Source organism: Ochotona princeps, chromosome 28, assembly GCF_030435755.1.
Source record: "Ochotona princeps isolate mOchPri1 chromosome 28, mOchPri1.hap1, whole genome shotgun sequence".
Classification (NCBI taxonomy): Eukaryota; Metazoa; Chordata; class Mammalia; order Lagomorpha; family Ochotonidae; genus Ochotona; species Ochotona princeps.
Window position 1 is genome coordinate 24168747 of NC_080859.1, and position 9348 is coordinate 24178094.

General features: G+C 43.6%; 1 pseudogene; it reads right to left on the minus strand.

The window, feature by feature from the left end:
• Positions 1 to 2959: 2959 nt before the first annotated feature.
• Positions 2960 to 7202, minus strand: LOC101526481 (ferritin heavy chain-like; annotated as a pseudogene).
• Between the last annotated feature and the right edge of the window lie 2146 nt (positions 7203 to 9348).

The following is a 9348-nucleotide window of genomic DNA, read 5'->3' on the forward strand; positions in this document are numbered from 1 at the left end:
CCTCTCCCTACACAGAAAACATTCTAACAGTGTGGTTTGTTGGAAACTTGGAGGCTGGAGTCTGATTATGTAATCAGATCTCTCAGTGCCTAAAGTGAAACATCTTCTGAATTACCAAATTTCTCTTTATTACGATGATTCATGTGTGAGTTTTTAGATCACTCAATCTGTAAATATTACAATGAAAGGTCATAGTTAATCTTCTCGATTCCTGCCTGCTCTGTAGTTCCATCACCTGGAGAAATTACTCCCAAGAGTTTAAACTCTACCTGCTGATTTCGTTTTCAAGAAAAAAAACAAACCCGCCTTGCTGCTTCTTGATTGATAACATATGATTTGTTTTACTGGATTAGGATTCAGTTCTTTTAGAAGTACGATCTCCAGACCCTACCACACGTAAACACTTCCTTCTGGACTCCAAAAATAAAGCTTTCACAATTCTTGTCTAAATCAAAGCACAGTGTCTATACTATTGTGATCGTGTAAATACTGCTCTCGGCTGAGCCATGAGGCATACTACGAATACATTGCTTTTCCAGTAGAACTGGAGATTTTCTTTTTTCTTTCTTTCTTTTTTTTTATTTTTACTAATTTCATTGCATTATGTGACACATTTTTTTATGCACTGGGATTCCTCCCACCCCTCCCCAAAACCTCCCCCCCCCCCCCGGTGGATTACTCCACCTTGTTGCATTTGCATAGTTCAAATTCAGTTGAGATTCTTTCATTGGAGGTTTTGACCAAGCATAAAGTCCAGCATCTTATTGTCCTGGTAAGTTCAATGGTTTCTTGGTGAGACCATCTCTGGTCTGAAGGTAGAGCCGGCAGAGTATCATTCCAATCGATTAAAAGCTCCAACATAATATTTACAACCATTTACAACATTATGGCATTAATTGACATGGTATTGATTAACCAATATGTTACTAGGGGAATGCAGGTTCTCAACCACATCCTGTGACTTCCTCATAGACATTTCAATTTTGGTTTATATTCAACCATGTTCTATATACCTTAAAATGGCTATAGATTGCTATTCAGCTGTCTCATGCCTATTTTAATGTTAGTATTTAGCAGTTTATAGCATTGAAGCATGATTTTGCTGAACCTGGCTGTTTTTCGGGTAGTCTAACTCTATAACTTTTTTTTTTTTTTAAAGATTTTATTGTTATTGGAAAGCAGGATATACAGAGAGGAGGAGAGACAGAGAGGAAGATCTTCCATCAGATGTTTCACTCCCCAAGTGAGCTGCAACAGGCCGGTGCGCGCCAATCCGATGCTGGGACCTGGAACCTCTTCCGGGTCTCCCACGCAGGTGCAGGGTCCCAAAGCTTTGGGCCGTCCTCGACTGCTTTCCCAGGCCACAAGCAGGGAGCTGGATGGGAAGTGGAGCTGCTGGGATTAGAACCGGCGGCCATATGGGATCCCGGGGCTTTCAAGGCGAGGACTTTAGCCGCTAGGCCACGCCGCCGGGCCCATAGTCTAACTCTATAACTTTAACAGGACCAATGTCAACAGTTTAGGTGAACGTTTTTGGGAGGGGTGTGCAGAGAAATCTTCAACACCCCAGAGAGGAGTAACTGATCTTTGTGTCCCACCCAGTGAGTTATAAGTATATCCCGGCTGACCGTTTCCTGTCTGTTTCTAAGCTTTCCTAGTTGTTCTCTGTCTATCTATTCTAGTTTGTTTAGAACTTGAGATTTTCTATGTGGTGGTTCACTTATCCCCCCCAGTGCCTGGCACAGGTGGGTGGGGCTGAACTGTGGAGCATGAGGCTCATTCCGCACCTCTCCCATGGGTGTCAGGGACACCTCCCAGGGGCTTCCTCCTGGGGACACAATTACAGAAAGCTGGGAAGGAAAGTCAAGGCTGGAACTCTGCTATGGCTCGTGGGTGTCCCACGCGATCTCTGATTACTGTGTCCAAGATCTACTACCTGGGCGCAACTTTTCAATTTGACAGGAATTAATTTATTATAACAATAGTATAGTCCCTTGGTATAAGAAGTTACAAGTTTAACTTTCTGCTATTTAAATGTATCATGACATGATAACTACAGATAAAAGTAGACCATCTAGGGTCCTATGTTAGAGGTGCATTCTAATTTGTCCATCAACGAGTTATGCTTAAACTCTCCATTTAGGCCTCCCAGAGCCCCTCAATATGATCTAGGTCAGCAGATAATTGCTGCATGATCTGTTCTCCCTTGGAGAAATTCCCCTTTACATAGTCTGCATTTCTGTTTTATTCCAATCTGGCTTAATTAAGTTGTTAGCCCATAGCGCTACTCAGTGCCAAGCTAGAACCTGTCATCTTTGTTGGGTATCGTCTTCCCTGTGCCCTCTAGGCGGGGTTTGACAAATGGGAAGCCTGCCTTCCTACCATCTCCAGCTGACGCTTCAAGGCAACGCCAAATGCCAGTTGTCATTTCAGTTTTATGGCTGGATCTTATCAAGCTTTCTTCGTCTAGATCATTCTCTTGCCTGATGGTTGGGGTGTGTGTTTAAGATTGGCCGGCAAGTGTTTGGCTGTGAAGTTTGCATCGTCGTCAAGTTTAGCGGAAGAGAGCAAGTTTGCTTTCTGGCGGGCACACATTCCTCAATCATTCCATTTTCAATAAAAAGCACCCGTTCATCTAAAAGGGGCCTGAAAAGCAGCCCTCTTCAGCAATGAAGAAAACAGGCTGAAGGTCATATCATGTGATTATAAAACAATCGAGATTTTAAAAGGGGTAAACCAACTCAGTGTTACAGTGAACAAATAATATTGAGTACCTAATTTGAACAAGGCACTGTGTTGGAAACTGAGTGAACGGATCTGGAATCTATTCTTTGAGGAAAAAAAGAGGCGCCAGCTTTGATGTAAATCTAAGAAAGCAATACTGACACAGTAAGTTTTTTTGGGGGGGGTACCAAATTTCTTTATTTGAAAGGATGGTACAAATTAAAGTACATGGTGGATGTTTTGGTACAGTGTATAGAACAGGTCAAGGTGGCCCCGATTCGCACGCACTGCCTTGGTGCACAGCCAGGGAAGCTGTGCCCTGGCTGTGGCATGGTCAGCCTCAGGCTTTAGCTCGGGTTATCACAGTCTCCCAGGGTGTACTGCTAGGAGGGGTACTCTGCTATGCCAGCCGTGGGGGCTCCCATCCTGTGCAGGTTGGTTACGTGGTCGCCCAGTTCCTAAATGGCCTTCACCTGCTCATCCAGGTGATGAGTCTCGGTGACGTCACACAAGTGGGGGTCATTCTTGTCAGTGGCCAGTTTGTGCAGTTCCAGCAGTGACTGATTGACACTTTGTTCCAGGTGCAACGCGCACTCCATTGCACTCAGGCCATTCTCCCAGTCATCATGGTCTGGTTTCTTGATGTCCTGAAGGAAGATCCGGCCCTCCACCCCCCTCCCTGCCCCGCTAGTTCTGCAGCTTCATCAGTTTCTCTGCGTGCTCCCTCTCCTCATGAGACGGGTGGAGGAAGTATTTGGCAAAGTTCTTCAAAGCCACATCATCACGGTCAAAGTAGTAAGACGTGGACAGGTGGACATCGGAGGCATACAGCTCCAGGTTGATCTGGCGGTTGATGGTGGCCTCCGAGTCCTGGTGGTAGTTCTGGCGCCCCTGCCAAGGATACCTGTCGTCATGGCAGGTGGCTGCACGGAGCTGGAGCGGCGAGGGCCCCAGGGCAGCCGGGGGTCGAGCGCCGGGTTCCTCCCAGCACTGTTGAAGCAGGAAACCGCGGCGACTCTCGGTCAAGAGCGTCTCACACACTAAGTTTTGAAACTCATTACTCCAACAAGATCTAGACTCAATATGGAAATATTTTCAAAAAAGATAACAGGACGTTTCAGCCCCTGTCACCCTCATCAAGAGAAACTGAAGTGTTTTAAAATAATGTTTAACCTCCAAGCCTTATAGTTAAAGAAAACAACCATGCGTTCTAGCAATTTTAGTGGTGCTGGGTGGCTTGTTTTAGGAATGCCCCGTGCAGTTCGCACGATATACTCAATTCTTGATGGAGTATATTGATGAAATACATCTGTGTTTGCACAAATCTATCAGAAGATAGTTTCTATTGGATTTCAGAAAAGTGTGGACAGCAATGACTTTCAAAACCAGTAGTCTGGGAGCCAGAAAGTCCCCAAGTCCCAATGGTGTTTGTGCTTTGGTGTGAACCAAGACGGGGCATGGAACTATGTCAGCAAATACTATATTCTGCATTACTAGGACCAGTTTTCCTTATGAATGTCCTTTGATTAAGCTAAAAATGATTAATTTTATTAAGTCTCAACTATTGAGTTCATCTACAAAGAGCTGTTCGGTGAATTTGGAAACACACGCAAAATACTCTGGTGCCTATTCGAGTATGATCGCAGACTTCAAGAAAAGTACAAGTTAATTGTATGAGTTATAAGCTAAATAGCCATTTCTAACAAAACACATTTTTTTTAACCTGAGTGACTGACAGACAAATTATAGTTATTCATGCCTGAGTATTCGTTAGACATTTTCTCAAGAAGTTAATGAAGTGAGTCTGTCCCTTCAGGGGAAACTGGCAGCATACGCTGCCAGTGATAAAATCGAAGATTTCAGCTGAAAATTAGAACCTTAGAATAAAGCAACTTATCTACCAGTGCGAGCTTGACAGCATCCTAGTACTTCCTGGTGGTGCTGGTAAGACTGACGTGGGGTGAACAATTATGGTTTTCGGGGATTGAAATAATAAAGTCGGTAGTAACGTGTTCAATTTTGGAAGAACATAGCTTAGGGCGCCATTAATTTCCAAACACCTAATGCAGAGATTAAGACTAAAAGTAGAAGATAGACAAAAGAAATTTTATGTGACAAAGAAACCTTTAAGAATTGAGTGTTTGTGGTGAATTGGAGTGCCTTCAGAGGCCGAGAACTCTGAGGTCATCCACCCCCCATTTGGATCTACCACATGGGATGGAAGAAGCCCAATTCCTGCCTTGCAGGATCCAAGGTCATCGGAACGACAACCAGGAGCACTGAGCGGTCCGCAGAAACAGAAGAACAGTAAACTTCCTTCGGGACTAGGGAGAGGAGCTTTCTCTGGTCCTTGCCTGGTTCTGACTTTGGGTCCCCACCCTCTCTTGAAATGACCATCAGGATCGCTCCAGACACCCCACAAAACAAGCAAGCAAGCAAACAAACAAGCAAGCAAAACTAGAATAGATAGACAGAGAACAACAAGGAAAGCTTAGAAACAGACAGGAAACGGTCAGTGGGGATGCACTTATAACTTACTGGGTGGGATACAAAGATTAGTTACTCCTCACTGGGGTATGGAAGATTTCTCTGCACACCCCTCCTAAAACTGTTCACCTAAACTGTTGACATATGTCTTGTTGGAGTTACAGAGTTAGACTACCTGAAAAACAGCCAGGTTCAGCAAAATCATGCTTCAACGCTATAAACTACTAAATACTAAAATTAAAATAGACATGAGACAGCTGAATAGCAATCTATAGCCATTTTAAGGTGTATAGGACCCAGTTGTATATAAACTAATAATTGAAATGTCAATGTAGAAGTCACAGGATGTGGTTCAGAACTTGCATTCTTTTTTTTTTCTCTTTTAACGTATTGGTTACTCAATACCATCTCAGCTAATTGCATAATGTTATAAATTGTTACTGATGTGATGTTGGGGCTTTTAATTGATTGGGATGATGCTCTGCCAGCTCTACCTTCAGACCAGAGATGGTCTCCCCAAGAAACCGTTGAACTTATCTGGATAATAAGATGCTGGACTTTATGCTTGGTAGATGCTTGCAATGAAAGAATCTCAACTGAACTTGAACTGTGGTAATGCAACAAGGTGGAGGAATCCACCACGGGGGGGGGGTAGGGAGGGGTGGGGGGAAATCCCAGTGCCTATAAAACTGTGTCACATAATGCAATGTAATCAATACAAAAAATTGAAAAAAAAGTTTTAGCATAAAGGGAATAGGCTTTAAGAAAAAAAAAGAATTGAGTGTTTGGGGGCCGGGGGAGAACAATGGCTCAAATGGCTAATCATTCATCTGCAAGTGCCAGCATCCCATGGTTCATGTCCCAGAAGCTTCGCTTCCCATCTGTCTCCTGCTCTGGGAATGCAGCCGAGGACAGCCCAGAGCCTTAGGATGCTCTACTAGTATGGGAGACCCGGAAGAAGCTCCTGGCTCCTGGCTTCAGATTGTGTCAGCTTGGCTCTGATTGCTGCAAGCATCTGGGGGAGTGAAGCAGCAGACAGATCTTTGTCTCTCCTTGTCTCTGTAAATCTGCCTTTCCAATACAAATGAATAAATCTTATAAAAACAAAAGAAATGACTAGTTGATGAATAATGGGTGGAATTTAAAAATCCACAATTTTAAAAGGTTATTAAAATACTTTCACATTTCATAACTACATATGTGTTAGATTTTTCTTCATTTGCTCCCAATGAAGCAACTCATGTCAACAGAATGAAAGCAGCAGGTAGGGGAACTGACAAGCTTCTATTAAATCCGATGATAAAGTGGAATGTGAGAGTGTTACTTGGCTCATCTTTTTAAAATATATAAGGTTGATTCTTTCTTTTTTTTTTAAAGATTTTATTATTATTATTGGAAAGCCGGATATACAGAGAGGAGGAGAGACAGAGAGGAAGATCTTCCATCAGATGTTTCACTCCCCAAGTGAGCCGCAACGGGCCGGTGCTGTGCCGATCCGATGCTGGGAACCAGGAACCTCTTCCAGGTCTCCCACATGGGTGCAGGGTCCCAAAGCTTTGGGCCGTCCTCTCCTGCTTTCCCAGGCCACAAGCAGGGAGCTGGATGGGAAGTGGAGCTGCCGGGATTAGAACCGGCGCCCATATGGGATCCTGGGGCACATTCAAGGCGAGGACTTTAGCCGCTAGGCCACGCCGCCGGGCCCTATAAGGTTGATTCTTATAAAGTATGCATTGGTTCCCAGCTTGGGCACCCACTGCCCGCCTTCTGCAGCAGGGCCCTAGATTCTGGCTGTCACGTTGGGTGGTGGTATTGGGAGTGCGTGTACTGTCATCTATGGTCATGTATGGTTATTGTGGGTGACCACTAAGCAGCCCACGATGCACAGGAAAGCCTCACAGCAGAATCATCACGCACTGCAGCCCATCAGGAGGCAGGCATGAGGCCTCGTGGTGACGGTGCTGTGTGCCGCCAGTGGCGTGCCCGTGTGCCATTTTAGCTTTAGCTGCTGGTTCTAGGTTCTTTCTCATGCGGGACCAGGCAGGAAGCATTGGGATGTCAGGTCATTTGAGTTCCCCTCATCCATCACGGGAACCTGCAATGAATTCCTGCCTCCCAGCTTTAGCTGCTGTAGCCTCCTGGGCAATTATGGAACATTCGGGAATGGCAGCTAGTGGATGACAACTCCCTGTCTGCCTCTAAAATAAAAATAAAAACAATAGTGCTGAGGTAGATAGAGCCTAGATTAAGTGACAGAACATGAAATGAATACTTTCTTTCTTTTTTTTTTTTTTTAAAGATTTATTATTATTGGAAAGCCGGATATAAAGAGAGGAGGAGAGACAGAGAAGAGGATCTTCCATCCGATGTTTCACTCCCCAAGTGAGCCGCAACGGGCCGGTGCGCGCCAATCCGAAGCCGGGAACCAGGAACCTCTTCCGGGTCTCCCACGAGGGTGCAGGGTCCCAAAGCTTTGGGCCGTCCTCAACTGCTTTCCCAGGCCACAAGCAGAGAGCTGGATGGGAAGTGGAGCTGCTGGAGTTAGAACCGGAGCCCATATGGGATCCCGGGGCGTTCAACGCGAGGACTTTAGCTGCGATGCCACGCCGCCGGGCCCGAAATGAATACTCTCTAAAAGAAAATAAAGGCTCATTTTTGAGCTCTGGTTTATCATTATAATTAAAGTTTTTTTTTTAGAAGTTCACTTCATCTTGTTCTTAACAAATAATGTGTGGTTGCTATTTCTTACATGTGTATATATATATACATATATATGTATATTATACATGTGTGCACTTCTGAATGTATAGCAAATGAGAGGCCAGAGAGTCTGATTGTGAAATAAACAACACCAAAATTCGCACCTTGTACCCTGGGCTCTGACACAAGATAATATCAGAAAAACAAGATTCAATAATGATTCAAAAATACAAGACTTAAAGGCTGACAAGACATCACATTTAAAATAGTTCTAGAATGAAACGATACCAAAGAATGGAGATATTAGCGCTTTTTGGGCTACTGACACTGCTCTTTGTATGCAAAGAAATGATAAAATGTCTTAGGCTGTCATGTGGTGGGTTGAGTTATGTCCTACCACTAATATCCCCTGTTCCCACCCCTGCCTTAGAATACGCTGAAGTCTTAACCCTTAAGGTACTTTATTTAAAAACTGGATGTAATCATGTAGTATGCATCTCTACTTCCAGATCAAAGGTGGACTCCCAGTGAAACTATTGAACGTGTGTTGACAATAGGATGCTGGACTCTGCCGTTGTCCACACCTACAATGTCAAGATAACTTAAATAACAGAAAGATGAACTTATGACTGTTTCTGAAGGACTATCCTATTGTAATGATATAGGGGAGATTGTGTGTGTGTGTGTGTGTGTGTGTGTGTATTTGGGGAAGGGAGAAAGGAAATCTCAGAGCCTGTGGAACTATATAATTCAAAAAAAAATTCTTAAAAAATAAAACCTCTTGCAAATTCCTTTTTAATATTGTCGGTCTGAGAGTGTCCGACGGTCCTGCGCTAACTCCTTAACAGAGAAAGAAGCTTAACGTTGTCATCTATAATACATGCGAGAGGAGAGTTCCAAAAGTTCATAGAAAACGGAATTATAAGTTTTTAATACAAACTATTGTGAAACCCACTCGTATGAGGACTTTCAAGAAGTCCATGAAAAATGTGTGTGCTAAAAAAGTTATATGTGGCTTTCAAAATTGCTCTTGATACAGAGCAATGAACTCGTTCTTTTTTATCTTTTTTTTAAATATTCATTTATTCATTAATAACATTGCATTACATGACACAATTTCATAGGTACTGGGATTCCCCCCCCCTTCACCCCAAACCCTTATGAACTCGTTCTTAAATTCTGCGTTTCTACAAATCTTGAGTCACCTTGTACTTTGGCAAATGGCTCCCTCAAAGTTTGTTCACCTTATCCAAAGTCAAAAACGGAAACCCCAGAAAGTGAAGTGAAGGTCTTTTCTTATTGCCATGTTCCTAACAATCAGAACGTACAAAACTGTGAAACTCACCAGACAGCCCACTGGAAACTGTGGCTTCTGCCTGTAAAAATGGGTGGCATTCTCTCGAGACATTCAAATTCAGTTTCTTAAAAAGAGTTTGCTGA